Source organism: Meriones unguiculatus, chromosome 18 (genome assembly GCF_030254825.1).
Source record: "Meriones unguiculatus strain TT.TT164.6M chromosome 18, Bangor_MerUng_6.1, whole genome shotgun sequence".
In the NCBI taxonomy this organism is placed as follows: Eukaryota; Metazoa; Chordata; class Mammalia; order Rodentia; family Muridae; genus Meriones; species Meriones unguiculatus.
In genome coordinates, this window is record NC_083365.1 from 17,547,142 (window position 1) to 17,564,874 (window position 17,733).

At 42.5% G+C, this 17,733-nt stretch overlaps 1 protein-coding gene across 3 annotated transcripts in view; it reads right to left on the minus strand.

The window, feature by feature from the left end:
- Sema6d (semaphorin 6D) overlaps nt 1-17,733 on the minus strand; it is a 558,098-nt gene that overhangs the window by 255,029 nt on the left and 285,336 nt on the right. The gene's annotated exons all lie outside the window — the stretch shown is intronic.

A 17,733-nucleotide genomic window follows, 5' to 3' on the forward strand; every position in this document is an offset into this window, starting at 1 on the left:
AGTCTTCATCCCTTAATGAATCTGCTGGCCCTTGGTGGTTCAGCCGCATGGGTACCATGAATGATTCTTGGGTGAGTACCACGAGCTCGTTGCTCTGCAGCTCATTACACTCCATCAGTCAAAGAAGGTGACATCAGCCTAGAGGAAAGGCTTGACATATAACCATGTGAATTGCACCCCATGGCGTCACGTGAGTAACAACCCTGGTATCCTGACCGCACAGCTAAAAGACTGATTGAAGCTTCATAAGAGATTAGCTGCAAACACAACACTCTCAGTGGGTCCCTAGACCAGTGTCTTGATGTGATTTGAATCGTAGTGATCTGCATAGTCTAAAACTAAGGTCAGATTTAAAGGAACTATGTGAGACATTGTGCCTATGTTAGATACCGGCAATGTTAAAGAACTTTAATAATTTAACAAGACAAAATCTTGTTTCACTATACTTAAAAACAATTTACTGCACAGTCTAAAATAGCTACAAAAATCTTTGAATCTTTTTGAAACAAAGAAATGATAAATGTTTGCGATAAAAGATATGCTAATTACCCTGATTACATTATCACCTATTGTATACATGTATCAAAATATATTGTACCCATAAATATGTATGATTATGTCAGTTAGGGAAAAAAAGTGTTTTGTTTTGTTTTTCCAATAGAAACAAACACAAAGCCAGGCAAAGTGCTTCTCTAGGACAGGTAGCTTAATTCTTAATAATACAGGAAACTGCAGGCCCAAATGGCCCTCATAGCACAAGAATGTGGCATGAAATTTTCCAAAGCCATTCTTATCTTCTGTCTCTGCTGAAGACAGTTTCCTCCCCAGTAAAACCGTATTTCAAGGTTAATATTCACTCTCTTATTTTCCCTTTTACCTACTTCTGCCTTTTCCTTCTACCTCCTATGGATTCTATTTACACACACACACACACACACACACACACACACACACGTCTCTTTGGTGAATTGGCATTACTGAAGGGCTATATGGCAGGCCAGATGCATCAAGCAGGAAAGCAGAATGACTAAGTCATTCTCAGGGCCCTAATCTGTTTGGCCGGTGGTGGTGGAAACCAAAGCGTGAGAAGCTGGAAATGAGCAGCCACTGCCTGCCGGCAGGTCCTGGTGGAGAGAAGCTACTGCTTGGTGCCTCTGTTCTTTCAACAGTGCTCTGTAGGAATTTCCAGGGCACTTCCTACCTCCACAACTGCAAACTGTAACTGGGGGTGGTAGCATGGAATGCTACAGTGATGATCTTAAGGCAGCCTGAGGATTAGCCACCTTCACACCAGGGGATTTTCCAGCAGGGGTGTAGGAAAACAGCCAATCACCCCACTTCCTCCATGATTCCCCCCCCCCAAAAAAAAACAGCTATGAAGGCAGGCAAGAGCTAAGCTGCAAATCGGTAGCTCAAACAACAGCAAGCGTGATTTAATAACCAGTTTCATGGGCACCATTTAAAACATAAGGAAATTGGAAGCTTTGCACGTTAACAGTCATTTAGAAGGTGGTGCCTGTGGATATCTATTATATACTCAGCTTTGCATCTCATAAAGTAGATTATAATGTACTTGGTTAATTCTAACAAGGTATTAATACCAAATTAATCTGAGTCATAAAAATAAAGTATTTATGGGTTCTGTTCAGTCCTCCAAGAGTTGAGTGCCATATGGTTGGTGATCTGGAGGAGGAATGAGGTCTGCGGATGAGTCTCCCTGCTCCTGTTCAAGGAGGCACATATTATTCTCTTGGTCTATGGCAGCCTAGGCCTTCCAGCCTTATTTAGGCCCACCTCCCCACAAGCAGTCTAGAAACCCGTCTGCCGTGCTGGCTCCTCCTGATGTCCCATGACAGTCACTGTGCCTCACACTGTCCTTCTCCACGAATGCTGATTATTTTCAACTCACATGACTTGACATTCCATCTGGTTGGGGAACCCCATCAGACTAGGCGTCACCAGGCACTTCTTGTTTATATATGCCAGGGCTGTACCCGAAGCTGGTGCTTATTTATAGCTCAATAAACATGTGTTAACAGACTCATGAGGATTCCCTTCAGGCCAGGTTGAAAGATACAAAACAGGTATCTTATAGAATCTCTGTTTTCAAAGCAGAATGGGAAAGAAAGGAGGGTGAGGATCACTGTATCATAATGATACAAATAAAGAAAAAAAAAAGAGTATTTTACAACCAAAGGAGGGAATAATACATTTTAAATGACAATCTGAGGCTCTGATCCTCAAACCAGCATGCATCAGAATAACCAGGAGGGCCCTTCTTTTTGGGCCCCAGCCCCATAATTTCTTATTCATTTTGTTAATGGCCTAGACATTTTCATTTCTCACTAGTCTGCAGGTAAGGCTGACACCACAAGTTGAGGGGTAATTCTTGAGACTCTATAGGCTAACAAAGAATTAGGTCTACAATGGTGCACAACATCTTTTTTTTAAATTTAATTTATTTTTTTATTAATTACAGTTTATTCACTTTGAATCCCCCCTGTACCTCCCTCCTCCCTCCCCTCCCAATCCCACACTCTCCCTCTTCCTCAACCGTGTCTCTCTCCCAGTCCACTGAAAAGGAAGGTTCTCCTCCCCTTCCCTCTGACCCTAGTCTATCAGTTCTCATCAGGAGTGGCTGCATTGTCTTCTTTTGTGGCCTGGTAAGGCTGCTCCCCCCCTCAGGGGGAGGTGATCAAAGAGCAGGCCAATCAGTTCATGTCAGAGACAGTCCCTGTCCCCATTACTATGGAGGTCACTTGGACACTGAACTGCCATAGGCTACCTCTGTGCAGGGGTTCCAGGCCATCTCCATGAGTGGTCCTTGGCTGAAGCACAGGGGTCTTTTCTGAAACGGATACTCCAGCCAAGGTGCACATCTTAAATGCTACTTTTCCCTTCTTATCTTAGAAGAGTGGTAGCAGGCAGTGCTGGGCAAAGAGACCAATCAAAGGTATAAAGACAGGGGCACACACAAGCTTGAGCATGATGAGACAAGGCTGCCAGAATCCACAGCCATTGTTCTGGCGGCCTCAGCACCATGCCAGGGAACCTAGGTTACTTATTAGGCAACAGAAGACATGGGGGAATGTTGTGCACATATTCCAAGAAGAGGCTGACAACAGAAAGCACAGGCACAATGGACAAGGGCTGGATAATTAAGCCACTAGACCAAGCTGCTCTAATAAGAGAAACCAAAACAGAAGGGAGATGTGTTCTTTCAATAGTCTTTCCCTGTATTCCCAGGGCTCATCTGAGCAGCCAGGACAAAGGCTGCTGTGCCGGACATAGGAGTCTACTTTTATTCTCTCTCTAGCTCTCTCTCTCATAGAGACGCAGGCACACACCAGAATTTTGGCCTTGCCTCCACACACACCCACTTGAAAGGATGTGTAGCACTGAAGATTAGATTTAGACCCGTGCTAAGCGTTTGAGGTTGGAGGTGTTACCAAATGCAGAATGGAAACCCGATCTACCAAACAGAAGTGAAGAGATCAAAACGGAATCACACCCGGCAATGGAGTCTACTTGAAGGAAGAAAATCATTATGCCTTGTGGTTGGCTCCCCAAATAAAAGTCACAGCAGACACACTGAGACAGGAACTGCTTTCCATATAATACATGTATTATGTAACCCTGGAAAGGAATGGTTATCATTCCTATTTTCTAGATGAAAGAACCAGGACACAGAGAAGTTGAGAGAAAACATAAGATCGCATGGCTATAACCACAGAGCTAGGATTTGACGCTGGAAAAGTCAAAAATCAGCACTTTATGTGTTTTACTACTTGATGAGGCTTGTCCTCTGAGGAAAACATATGGAGGTTATACATGAAACAGCTTTGATTTATAGATACTACCCTCCTCCTTATCTTCAATTTTTTTTCTTTTTTTTTTCTTTTCAAATTATTGGATTTCTCTTATGTGTCAAGAACTAGGCACACAGGAGGGAGTTGCCTTAAAAAAGTTTTAAGGAAAGAAACTGCTATGTTCAGGGAACTAATTCTAGTGATAGGATTGTGTACGTGAGCAGTCCATAAGGTATTCAGCGAGGCCGCTACACGGGCCATGTCCTTGAAGGGTGACTTTGGAAGCCCTTGCCACTTAACAAAGATCTAGAATCTCATTCCCAAATCCAGCAGGTTGCCTGCCACCAACCACACTGAGCCTGTTCCCAATGCCAAGCAGCATCCAAAGTTCCTGGAAGAAGACAGTGGAATCTGTGCTCCACACAGCTGCCAGGAACGTCTGAAAACAACTCATCTGAGGTGGCTCCTTCAGCACCCCCGTGGAATACTGACCACTATTCGAAGTCTGTGATGTTTATGTTCCAAGGTTTCTGGAGCCCGAGGTTTAAAGCCAGAGAGATTGTGACTTATTGGGCAGGTTCCTTTGTAGCCTCGAACTGTCCAGTGCTAGGCGTTAAGGAGAGGCAGCTCCCGTCCCGCCGTTTCATGGGCAGGGATATGCAGCTTTGATATTGACACTGAAATCTCTACAAGGGACTTCGGTGCCACTAGTGACATAACTGCAGGTTCAGGGCTCCAAGAGCAGGCAACACCACTTGCCGTCTGTAGCCGGAAGTTACTAGACTCAACTCAAATCTATTCAAGATACAAAAGACACTTTAGCATATGCAGATGCCCCAAATGGCTTTATAGACGAAAATCCCTTTAATAAGCTTGAGACAGGCCTGAATTTATTTAAATGTTTAATTTTGAATGTATGTACGCCTGGTAGCGATGTTCACCATCTGTCTGACACGGCCTGTTGAGGTAATTGTCAAGCTACAGTATGACATATGGTGCACATATTTGGACCTTAAATATAACCGCCTTGGCATGAAACAATTGGAAATGATTTAATCTTTGGTATCATTCAAGTTGGAGTTGAACAAACAGACAGTTCTGGGCTATTGCTGTTTTCTCATTTTGTGATAAATATGCCTCCATGGGCAGTGCCTGCGAGCAGCACTGGAGAGGTAAGCCTGGCTTCCATGCACCCTGTCCGCTGCATGCCTTAGGAACAGTCAGAAGGGCAGTGGTCCAGTGGGTGCCAGCAGCCGGTCTTGGGCATGGGAAGCATCTGGCCTTGGCCAAGGAGTATAGGAAAGTCCCAGGTAAGGGCACAGCAGGGCTGAGGCCTTGAAAGTCTTCTTAGACAAGCACTAACAGCAGCAGCTTCTGTTTCAACTCGTCCCTCTGTCTCCCTAGCTTTCCTTTCCATCCCTGTTCTGTTTCATTTCTCTAACAAGCTCTTCATCATCACAACAAATATGGCGTTATCAGTGTAAAGAAGGAAAAAAAGGGCAGAACACAGCAGTCCCCAAGCCCCACTTGTGCCCCAGGCTAGTGCACATGGCTCCCACAGGGAACAACACGCTTTTCAAGTTATTTTGGTTAAATGATTGTGACCCAGGCACTGTTCTCTTCTTGCTTTAAATACTAGCAGCTCTGTAGCATTGGACACAGCTGTGTAGATGCCGCAAGTCTGACTTGAAAGACCTGCTTTCTGTGGGATTAGAGGATGAGTGCAGCTATTATGGCTGAAGCCGCTGACTGGATTTACATCGATGCAAATATGGTAACAGGGACAATGGGACGCCAGCAGAGTCTGTGCCTCTTCTCAATGGGCAGAGCCTGTCGTTCATTACACATGACACTCCATACTATAACAGCTTCCTGTGTAGAGTCAACATAGACACTTTCTCAACCCTGCTCTTTCTCAACCCTGCTCTTCCCTCGCTCATGCTCACTGCCTTTTCATTTCACAAGGGGGACAGCAGGAGGTAATGGAAGGGAAGCAGGATAGTTAACAACGTTCACACACTCACACACTTTAGGAGACCTGGAAACAAGAATTATGAGTGGGTTAGTCACCAAGGTAATAATCCATCCTTGGATTTTCTTCTAGCCCAAATGACGACTTGATTCCACATCTTGGAATCCTGCCAAGGCTTGTGTTTAAGCCTCAAGCTTTACATGTCCTCTGTTCCTAATTAGCAACAAGGCTAAATTTAGCAAGGTCTCTCTGGTGCCACTATAGTCACAGACGGATTCTAAAATCTAACAAGAAGGCCTGTGATTTGTGGATCTAGGAAAAGACAAAACAAACCTGATGGTACCTCTCTAGAGAGAAGCTTGAAATGCTTAGTGATTTTTGAGGCAATGAGATAACACTGACCGTTGTAGATATTTAAATGCTGGTGTTGGTCTCCCTTGAGACCCAGAGGGCACAGTGCAGTGGTGTAGGGTCACATTCTCAGAGATGCCTGGCCCAGGGGATGAGGTGAGGAAAGGAAGAGTCTTTCTCATGCTTTTTGCTCAGTTTTGATTCCCACTGCTCTGTGATTCTTGTTCTTTTTCTCTGGTATAGTGTTCAAAGATCCAAATCCCAAGGGCATCTCCATCCTGCCTCCCAAGTCCTGAGGGAACCAAAGTTGCCCAGTGATGACTCCTGCCTCTCCATCACTTCTCTCTGCACAACCCCCCCCCCAGATTTTATTCATAAGACTTTAAAATTCACAAAAGAGCTTTAAGGAAATCTAATAAACAATGTGGAGATGTGTAAACTGGGCCTCCAGCCGCAGATTATTAGCAACTTGGTATGTTAATTTATTTTCTTCTTAAGGATGCACGTATGTACACGCATGATCTCTGTCATGATTTTTTTGTCTGGTTGCCAAGCTTTCTGGGAATAAACCAGACTCCCTGCACACGTCTTTGTTTTTTGTATGCTGGGAGCACTAAGTTGCCTAGATAACAAATGGACCAGCGTCACATATGGATGCTGTCCCGCTAGAAACTTTGCATGGTCCCACAGTGCCTTTGTTGGTCCTGTATGCAGGACATGGATGCTACTGGACAACTATTTTATGAAGTTTGACCATCACTTTAGAATTTGTGTTGACTCCTGTCTCCCAGGCCATTGGCTATGGTGTGGGCTTAAGATCCCATCCCGTTTCAGGTGCACTGAGGATACTGAGCGCCTCCAGTGGGGCATAGAGCTGACTGCCTACAGGGCACTCATCCCAACAACCACCACAGGGTTCCTCCATGTCCTTTCCTTCCTGTGTCTCAGGGTTCTCACACCCAGAAGTAAAACTTCCCAGATCCTTTTTACTTACTCTAGGTTTATTGGCCATTTTTTTTTCTCTCTCCACTGGCACCTTCAACCGCTGTAACTCTGCCTTCCATCCACGCTTCTGCCTGGTGATGGAAGTGTGTCCTGGCTGACAAGACAGCAATGGGATGCAATCACTTCCGGGGGAAAACCTTTCCCTCTCCATGCCTGTCCCAGCTCACAGCAAGAAGGGAGTTTCTAGCCCTTTCCTCAAGGGGAAAACAAAACTAAGCGAACAAACAAATAAATGAATGACTACCACAATGGCAACAGCAGCAGGGAGGCAGTTCCTGTACACACTCACTGGTGAAACTGAAGCTGAAGCTGATCCTGCCCAAGTTTGCTAGCCTTTCCTCTTTAGTTTCATACTGGGGGGACCTGCATGGGAGACGGTTATATAGAAATCATCTCTCATGTTGTGGTAACTGTAGGGAGCTGGCTTTGTTTTGAGGCTATGTTAAAGAAACCCTCTGGACTCTTTGGCGGTACATCAGGGCTACATGACATTCTCTAACGAGGTTTATCAAAACTATTTGAATGATGGTATATGTGATGTCTGCTCCTTCCCATCTCTGGAGGGCAAGATATTTTATTTATTGGCTTTCTGAACTGCTGCCCCATGAATTTTCTAGCACAGTCCTAACCAAAAGAGAGAAATTCAGGTTTTCTTCCTCCCTCACAAGGGTTGGAATGAGTTCTTTGCTGACTCTGAAGTTCTCCCACTGGGAACAGGGGACAGAGAGGGGGAGTTGGTTGCCTAGGCTGTGGGACAATGCAGATGACTGAAGGCTACCCAGGCAGGGTGGGGGCGGCAAGGACAGAGGCAGCTGGCCAGTTTCTGCTGTGTACTGACCAGTAAGCCTGCCTGGAGACTTCATGAAGAATTCAGAAAGTGGGAGGGACCATGACTCTTGAATTCAGGGCAAAGAAGGTGGCAGAAGCCCTCTTTGAGACTCTTTAAAGAAAGGGAAAGCCTGGCCGGCCGCTCTTTTTCCGCTGGGGCTACACTTTGGCAGTGTCTCTGATCTCCCGTTGAACCGCTGCTGCACTGTGCCTGAAGAAGAGAGCGCTTCTGCTCCAGTTGCCAAGGGCTCTTGCACTTGCCATGGAAACTGAGCCCTACAGGGCCTCTGGAGATGCTCACACATCTTTACCAGCAGGCACTGGAGACCCGCCTTCTACAACAAAGTCTCTCTCAGACACAGAGAAAATTGGTCTGTGGTTAGGAGGGATCGAGTGGTGGGCTAAAGTTCAAGCAGCAGTAAACAGGAGGATTGGAATTTCTCGGCCTTTTGCTCACATCATAAAGATTTTAAATGATCTCAAGTGATATTTGGTTCCTTTCTGAATGAGGGGGAAAACAGAAAGAAAAGAAGTTTTATCCAAGAGGAAAAGTGAGGCCTGGATTTCCTCTGTGGGATCTAATGGTGTAATGGGATCTGAGTACAGGTGTGTGTGTATGTGTGTGTGTGTGTGTGTTTATGTAAGCATGTATGCAGAAATGAGCAGAGACACTGATACTGTCTCTCGGACAGTCTGAGAACAGGAGCTTTACCTCCACACACAGACAGTGTGAAAAAAAATGAACTTGCTCCACTCCCTCAACACCACTGGAATTACCACCAGCTTTGATGTCTGGGCTGGACTGAATGTATGGCTTGGCCTCCTGTTCCATCTTGAGAGCTGTAACCACAGAATTTTCCACAGTGCATGGCACAACTTAAGTGTTTAATAAGAGGGTCAGGCATGTACGTCCTTCTCTCTGAGTGTGAAGCAGTAGGGGGCGGAGGTTAACAGCCTGAGGGTAAGACACAGTTCTGTCAGTTATTAACTTGATGACCGTTTGGTTACTGGACTCCCCTAGGTCTCTTTCTCCTTGCCTATAAAGCAGAGATAACAACGAGGGCCATCTTGTGCTGTTTTTGGAGAATAACACAATATGACCAAAGCATAGCGCTGCAGGCTCAGTATGGGCCAGCACTGACCTTAGTGCTTTATCAGCAGACTGTTATGCTGAGAAAGATCCTTCCTGGTGATTCAAATCACAGGGACAGAACAGGCTTTTAGTGGATCAGCTTCTGACATCATGTGGGATAAGTGTGTGTAATACCAAGGACAGGGGTGGCTTTCAAAGTTTTCAGTGAAGACGTCCGAGGTGCTGAAGTTTTTCGGCAATCATTTCTCATTTCACACAGTATCTGCATTAGTTCAGAGTTAGAAATCTCCTGTGATTAACATGTAAAAAAAATCTCAGTGCTAGAAAGAACATAATTTGATGCAAGAACATTTGACAGATATCTCTGTAAAGCCCCCTACTACCAAAAAAAAAAAACCCTAAGCATTATTCTCTTACCCTGTCTAACAAATATTCTGAATTATACCTTTGGGACAAACCCTTGCATTTCCCTATGGTCCCAAGGATACCATGGTAATGTGTTAGAGAAGTTAAACACTGAGAATCAGGAGATGGGGGCTCCAGCTGTGGCCCCTTTAGCGACTAACCCTGACTGTAGGAAAACTGTCTCATCTCTCTAGGCTAACCAGTGCTTCCCTATGATGCTGTTTCCATAAACTTTGTAAAGTGTGGAAGGAGTAACAGAATTCCTAGGGTACTCATGCATTTTCGGCAGCATGGCTCATGACAAAGACACGAGTCAGCACTATCATGCGCTAGGGTAGGTCGGGAGTCTGCTAAGGAGCTTCCTTAGCAGGTTCCAGACAGCTGCTCTGCAGAAGGCCTGTCTTTCCAATTCTGTTCTGTGAACACATTTAAAAGACAGGGCAGAGGTGTTTCTAATGTAAACGTTAGGGCTTAAAACTGTATAACTTCCCATATCTGGGGCCGCGTCACCGGTTTCTAACATCTAGCACTTGGTCTGAGCACATGATGGAACTTCCAGGCTCTGCATTCCTAGAGCCATGCTTGGTACCTTGGCTTTGGCACATGGTACCGCATGGGCAATAAGCAAATCTTGTGCTCTAACCCTCAGCCATAAACTACTTGTTACATTCATTAAGCATTTCGTAATGGACAGGCTTCGCACAGACAAACCTACCTTCATGGAAATTCTGTCTTGGTTACAATTTCCATATTAAACACCCAGGGACTGCAACTTGGCCATTCATGGTGCTCTACCTAATGACCCACAGGGCAGCTGGAGCCCTTCCTCCCCGGAGCTCACCCAGGCAACCTTGGTCTCTCTCCATGAGCAGCAGATGTCCAGGAATCTGCTGGAGTCAAACTCGCTTACTTTTTCTTTGTGGAAAAGCATAGCTTAGATTTGGAATGAAAAGCCAGCATGGTGAACAGTGAGCAAGGTGCAGGTTTACTTCAAGGAAAATCAACCAACGTAGAAAACCATTTCCCTCATAACAGGTATAATAGCAGAGCGCATTAGAATTCCATCGTTGTTCATTAGGAAAGCCACCTTTCCCCAAGACATCCAAAATGCAATTTGAGTTTTAAAAAAGTCTGGCTGATGCAGGTTTTTCTATTGTATTACTCAAAGTATGTAGTCATGTCCATTAAAATAAATATGACTCAAGACAAGAAAGTGTATTGACATTTCATATCTATCAAAACACAAACTAATGTAATTACTGATATTATGCTTCAAATATCATGACAAAGATGCAAAGTTCTCTAGGCTTTAAATAGAGATGAAACTTGGTGGATGAAGGAGGCCATGTTGTCTTAATCTTTCCTATTCTCCTTGGTTCATAGGAAGAAATCACAGTGAGATTGATTCAGTCCAAGACAAATATTCCTCATGCTCAGGTGGGATGATTTTTGGATCTAATTGTGTGGGTCACAGGATGCAGGCAGAACAGCATTGGTACATGAAGGTGGCGTTGAGATACATTTCACGTCCCAGTGAACATTTATACGACAGGAAATAGTCTGAGAATTTGTTTTCACTTACTGAGGTAGAAGAGAAAAGCCTTTCACAGGCAGTGTGGCCTGCCCCTATCACAATCACATGGTTTGGGTCACAGGGTCTTACCAATTACTGCATAGCTTTTCATATTTTTTTGTTCCATGTCATTCTTTTCATTTTCACTTCATGCCAGAGGTGAAAGGGTGGCATTTTTCTTTGTGGTCTTACCTCTGGAAGCCCCCTTCCTGGGTGTCAAACTAAAACAAAGGCCCAGAGAAACCTGCACCTGAATTCTAGATTTCCTGAGAAGCCCACTTGACACAGAGTATTTTGAAAAACTAGGTCTATGTACCCTCCCTCTTTCATGTCTGTGGTCAATGGCATGGGTCAAAGGCATTTAATCAAATCCTCATAAAGAGATGGGTCCCATCATTATACAGTGTTATGATCTAATCTGTCTCTTGTCAAAAAACATATTTTGGGAATGGAGTGGAATGTGATAAGTGTGATGTCTTTTTACGGTCAGTGCTGAAAGCTGAAATATGTGCTTGGTACAGACTTGCTAGGCTCATTATTTTCCTGTCTTTGGCTAAATATTGAAAATGTTTTTAGTGTGGATGTAAATACTGAAGAAACACATGGAGATGTTTTCTTTACTCTATTCTGGGTTCAGCCAGCTAAAGACAAAATTACCTTCTGGTTTCTGAAGCAGAATAACTGATATCCAAGAAGGCGATGCAAGAATGAAAAGGTCTACAGGCCAGGTGCCTAATTGCTGTCAGAGAAACAAGAATATGAACGAAACTTATGGTAAAGCAACAGCAAGAAACCTCCAACCAGTAGGTGGTATCAACATTTTTAATGCTTGGCAATTTGGGACTTTATGGACAACTTGCTGATTGCTCTGTCAATTACTATGAGTGATTAAGTGTTTATTAAATGATTCAGGTTGGGGTCCTTGGCCCTGGATGACCAGCATAGCTGTTAATATTGATAATTTCTCAGAATCCTCTGCTAACTCGTCCATCTTCCTAATGGATAAAGGCAGAAGTCTGATGGCATGTATTAATCAAGAGATGGTATATATCTGGTCTCTGAACTAGACTCTGCATGTCATACTTAAACATAGAGATGTCTCTTTCCCAAGATATTGAGGAAACCTGTCTTCGGTTTCATGTGGCAAAACTCTAACAACAAATTGAATTGAAAGGGATAATTCCCCCTTTCAGACAAGTCTCATAGCTGGAAAGTCTCTTGGTGTCTACTCTTCAACCACAACCCAGAATCTTAACAACTAGAACTGTTGAGATTGTCTGATGGGAGGAGGAGAAGAGCACCTTGTGATTCTGTCCCCCCTCCCCCACCATGACTCTGTCCCTACCTTGTGACTTTGTTTTCCTTCCCACTTGTGACTCTGTGTCCCCTCTTCCTCTAGGACTCTGTTTCTCCAGGTGCTAACCTTACTTCAATGTAGAGGAATTTTAATTCAGAACATGGCTGCTCTGGCAAGCGATCACATCCAAAGACCTTCTAGCTCTGCGCAATCCAGCTGGAATACAAACAAGCCTTTAATCCAGGAGACAGGGTAAGCAGCTCTGAGTTCAAGGCCTGGTATAGAGCAAATTTCAAGTAAAGAAAAGCGTAGGTCCAGGCTTGGTGGTTGTACATGGCTTTAATCCCAAACAATGAAGGTAAAGTTAATTTGTAGAAGGAATCACCCATGCTTGAAAATGATGTCTAATTAGCTGGCAAAAAAGGTGAGGAATCAGAGGAAGATTTGAAAGACTAGGATATATCTAACTCTCACAAGAAGAGAGAGGAAAGGAGGCTACTTAACACTTAATGGGCGATACAGAGAGAGAGAGAGAGAAGGCAGTTTTACTGGGACAATAATAGAGAGAGAGGTTGAAGGCAGAACAAGCCAGAGAATGAGAAGGAGCCAGAAGATTAGAGCAGATTGCTAGAGTTAGTTTGAGGGCAAACAGTGCAATTCCTGGGCAGAGAGGGAAGCCAGATTGAATAAGTTGGTTTGCAGAGGTGTTTGAGCCAGAACAGCTGGGTTGAACCAAGGAGCCCAGAGCTGAATAAGAACAAGAAAGGGTGATCTTATTCAGCAGTAAGTCTCAGAGGCTGAAAACTTTCTAGGCCTAGGATAGATTGTATGGAGGCTTGAGGCTTCCAGGACTAGGCCTAGGTTAGCAGACAGAGGCAGTAAGCCTCTGAGACAACAACTAGAACAGGAGAATAAAAGTTCCTTTTAGACTCTTTAAAATATTTTTAAACTCTTTCCCAAATATTTCTAGACTTAATCTAGAAAATCAAGTCAAAGAATAATTATGTTTGAGACCCGAAGTGATAGATAGGAAGGGAACACACACAAGCTACCTACCAAGACAAATGAATTTTCCCTGGATTTCTTGAAAAAACAAGATTTTTTTCCATTTCCATGTATATCAGTGGGATTTGTTCTTACTGTAAAGATACATACTTCAAGGTAGTCAAGTATTATTTCTGTAGAGATTTTTAGAGTTCCTGCAAAGAGAATGACTGAGTCAAGAATTGTTTTTTGTTTGTTTGTTTGTTTGTTTATAACTTTCTTGACCATTGAAGCAGTTCCATCCCTACATGGCTTCCATTTCATGTGGTGGGCCTTCATTCCAATCAAATAGTGGTTTTGTTACTTCCACAGCTTTTGTGCCAATTAATTTTCTTAAGCTGGCCAGGGAGTCACATACCGGTAATCTCAGCACTCAGAAGTTGCAGAAAATAGGAGTTTAAAGTCATTCTTGTCTACACATCAAGTTGGAGGTAAAACCTGAGCTACGAGAGACCCTGTCTCAAAATAATGATGCTTCTTGTAGAGACTGTTTTCCACTTATTTTTATGTGATAGTGTATTCCACAAAGATGGGAGCTATCTTCAAAGATATTACTCTCGTAATACTTTATGTATTACCTGGTAATAGAGTTCTCCAATACTTTTACAGGGTCAGGTGGGTAGGAACTGCATTTTGTTATCTCTTCCAGTGACTTGGTATGATCTCTTCAGCCCCTGCTTCCTGGTGGCAGGACTGCTATTAGCAAGTAGTCATCAGATCACAGACACGGGTAAGAGAAAGGCATTAGCATAGAGCAGATATCTGGTCGACCACATGGTTTTATTCCTTAACTCCACTCCAGAAGAAAGTAGGTCTCTCTGCCCCACACCAAGCACTGGAGTCTGCGTTTTCTGTTTCTTTTTATATGTCTCTCATCTACTACTAGAGTTGCTTTATTTTGTTCTTTTTTCCCCCTACTTCATACTAGTTTGTGATTAAACTTAAATATATAGTGAAAAAAAAAGTTCCTTTTACATTTCAATACTCTGAAATGAGTTATCTACTGATCCTTAGAGCAGGACTATTCATACTTCTTAGGAGCAATTTTACATCCTGAGTGAATCATAGTTATTTATATAGAATGACTTCGCAAGAGAAGGGACTGAGGTATAAAAGCTGTTTTGAAGCAACAAAGGATCTGGACTTGATTGACAATGGTCAAGTCTGTAAGGGAGTGTCAGAAAAATTCACCTTTCTAAGAGTAAACCTGAACTCACTGACTCTGGAAGGAATTATCTTTACATTAGACTTGGCAAGAGGAAATTTTTTTGAAGTGGGTTTAGAAGAGCAGAAGTGATCAGTTACTAGGGATTGATAGTTTATATCATGATGATCCTGTTAGAACTCTGCTCAGTTAAACCTGGGTGCCAGAATAGACTAAACCTTAATAGTTACAATTACAGCACACAGAGTATTTGAAAGCAGTGGGGAAGGGACTCAGATGCTGTCCATTATAATAAATGTGTATAAAATAGTTTCATTTTTATCACTGATATAAATATGGAATAAATTCATACAAATTTTATTACATCATGGTCTAAATTATTTTAAATTATATAAATACAAGCAATAAAGTCTCAATTACTGGACACAGAAACCTGCAATTTAGGAATTGCCAGCAGATGTTGGGATCTTTAAATTTCCCCATTTATAATTTAGCTGCCCAATTACATTTGGTGGTATTTTTTGAATGTCTGCAGACAGAATGTCACTGCCATGGATGTAATCAGGCTTTGTGTGATTCACCAAGTACAAAGTACATGTTGAGCAAGAAGGACTTAGGCAGGAGTAGAGTGGCTTCTAAACAGAAGAGGCCTCTTGCGTTTAGGTCATTGTGCACATGTCTCCTCCGGCTTTCTCTGAACCTGGCTATGGAAATTACTTCCCAACAACTGGATTCCAGCCCTGCTGTATCGGAGGAGGGATCTGATAGCAAAGGGTGAATTGTGGTTGTCATTGGTTGGTCGCTACTTTCAAATGGCTCCACTGACCTGAGGAACTTGTGTGGGTAGGACGATTCATACTGTTTTTATTCACTGGAGACTGAAACAGGGATCATCACTTACATATAACTGTCTATGAGCCTGATTGATGCTTTACAGGTTGGGGTGGGAAGACACAGGCTAGAAAACACGATTTATCAAAAACAAACAAACAAACAAACAAACATTAGCACTACAACATATCTCTTCTGGACATGGCTCCACCTTTTATTTTAACAGACATGACCATCAAAGTTGCTCGAAGCACTTCATAGCTCTACACGTATGCTAAGTTCCACAAGTGTATGATCATGAGAAATATATTACATTAAAAGATTGTAAATTAAATGTGCATGAAAATATTAAAAGAATCATAATCCAGGGCCAGTGAGACGGATCACAAAGTGAAAGTGCTTGTCACCAAGTGTGATTATTTGAGTTTGATCCCAGGAAGCCACAAGGTAGAAGGAGAGAACTGACAATTGCAAGTTCTCCTCTGAGCTCTGCCATGGTAATACACACACACACACAATCAATCAGTCAATCAATCAATACAAAATTATATTACTCTACATTTTGTGATGTATGCAGAAAGTTATAATAACGATAACTGATGTAATTATTAATATCCTCCTTTAGCAAACATCATTAACCACCATAAAATAAAGTTTATTGTTAATGAAATGGTACAATAGTTGAAAATCTCAGTGGCAGAGTGACTACAAATTTGCCTGGAGTTTTTGGCTTAGACTTGAGGCTGCCCTCTTCTCTGTCATTATCATCCCCTCTCCTGATTTAGTCATGCAAGCCTCTTGCACTTCAGGAAGCTCTCCAGGAGAATAATATTGACATTTTTGTAGTAACCTCCAGGGCCCCTGAAGTAAATCTTTCTCACAATTTATAACATACACTTTGAGTCAAACCTTGATAAATATATCTTTCAGAATTTTTGAAAATTGGTTTGTTTTCACAATTTGTGGTAACAGAGGCAGAGACAGTCTTATTGACATTAACTGACAGAATTATTTTCTAAATAATTCTGGGTAATTATAAAACCAATGGGAGATGGACTCCTGGAATATTTCCTTCCAATATGTTTCTGAGAGGTTCTTCGCAGATCTGCCTCCCCGCAGCCTTCTGACAAAGATCTTTATAACCTGATGTACTTAAAACTATGAAAAGAAGACATGAAGTGCAAAAGTATATTTGTCTATTTTGTAGTTTAGCTCTAGACTGGCCTCTTAGGCTTCAGCATTAGAGTAGACAGATATATTTCTTACTTCAGGGGCATAGGGTATATGTCCTCCCTTTCCCAATGCTAGTATTAGGATCCTGAAAAGGTAACTCTAAATGACAATTAGATCACTCATTTTGTTTTCTTGGCAACATGCTTTTACTGTGGAACTGTTGGAAATGAGGTTGTTAAATCATGATGGACTGAATCTCAAAGACAGTGTTTGCCATCTTTTAGCATTTGGGTTTGGTTTGATAGCCAGTGGGGGAATCATTGATGGTTTTAATCATATTGAAGCCATGCTCTAGACAACAAACTGATAATGCATACAAAGAGATAGAAAATCACAGGAGATGTCTTGTGACGTGATTACTATGGGATGCCTAGCAGTCTTGATAGATCATTTGCATTAGAAGAATAAAGACAAATCTGCAGGAAAAAAAAAAAAAACCTAATGGAAACTAACAAAAAGATAAAAGTAGCCAAAGCAGGAACTATGAGAACAGAGATAATAGATTTGGAAATTCTAGGTCTTTAACAATGGTTAATCCAGAGGATGATGCTGCAGTGAACAGAATGAAAGGGGCACAGCTAAAGCAGAAGATAGGTTTGCCTTTAGACCTATTGGTGGGCATGCTGGAAAGACCCTGCTCAGATGTACCAGGGAAGCAGTTCTAGAACTGTGTAAGGAAATTGAAGCTATGTATAAATACTCAAGGAATATTCATTGAGAGAAATTTGACACCGAAAGAATTGATTAGAGAGAAATTTGTGTTACTAAGCATAGTCAAAAGAGAATTAATCAGAAAAGAAAAATAGGAATTTCAAAATTAAGTATTAATGTCAATGTGAAACATAAATGCCCATAAAAACAATCATTGACAGATGAACAAAGGAGTTGCTCTCCTTCCCCCCCTCCCTCCATACTTCCCTCCCTGCCTTCTTCCTTCTACTCCACCATTTCCATTTTATTGAAAATGTCAAGGTAAGGTAAGTTCCAAGGATCTAGAAATTAAGAGAAAGCAAAAAATGGAGTCAACAAAACAAACAAACAAAAACCCCTGAATGTATCATGACAATAAGTAGGAATACTTTTCTTTCATAAAGGAAGTGGCTATGGGAGCCTAAACTGGAAAACGA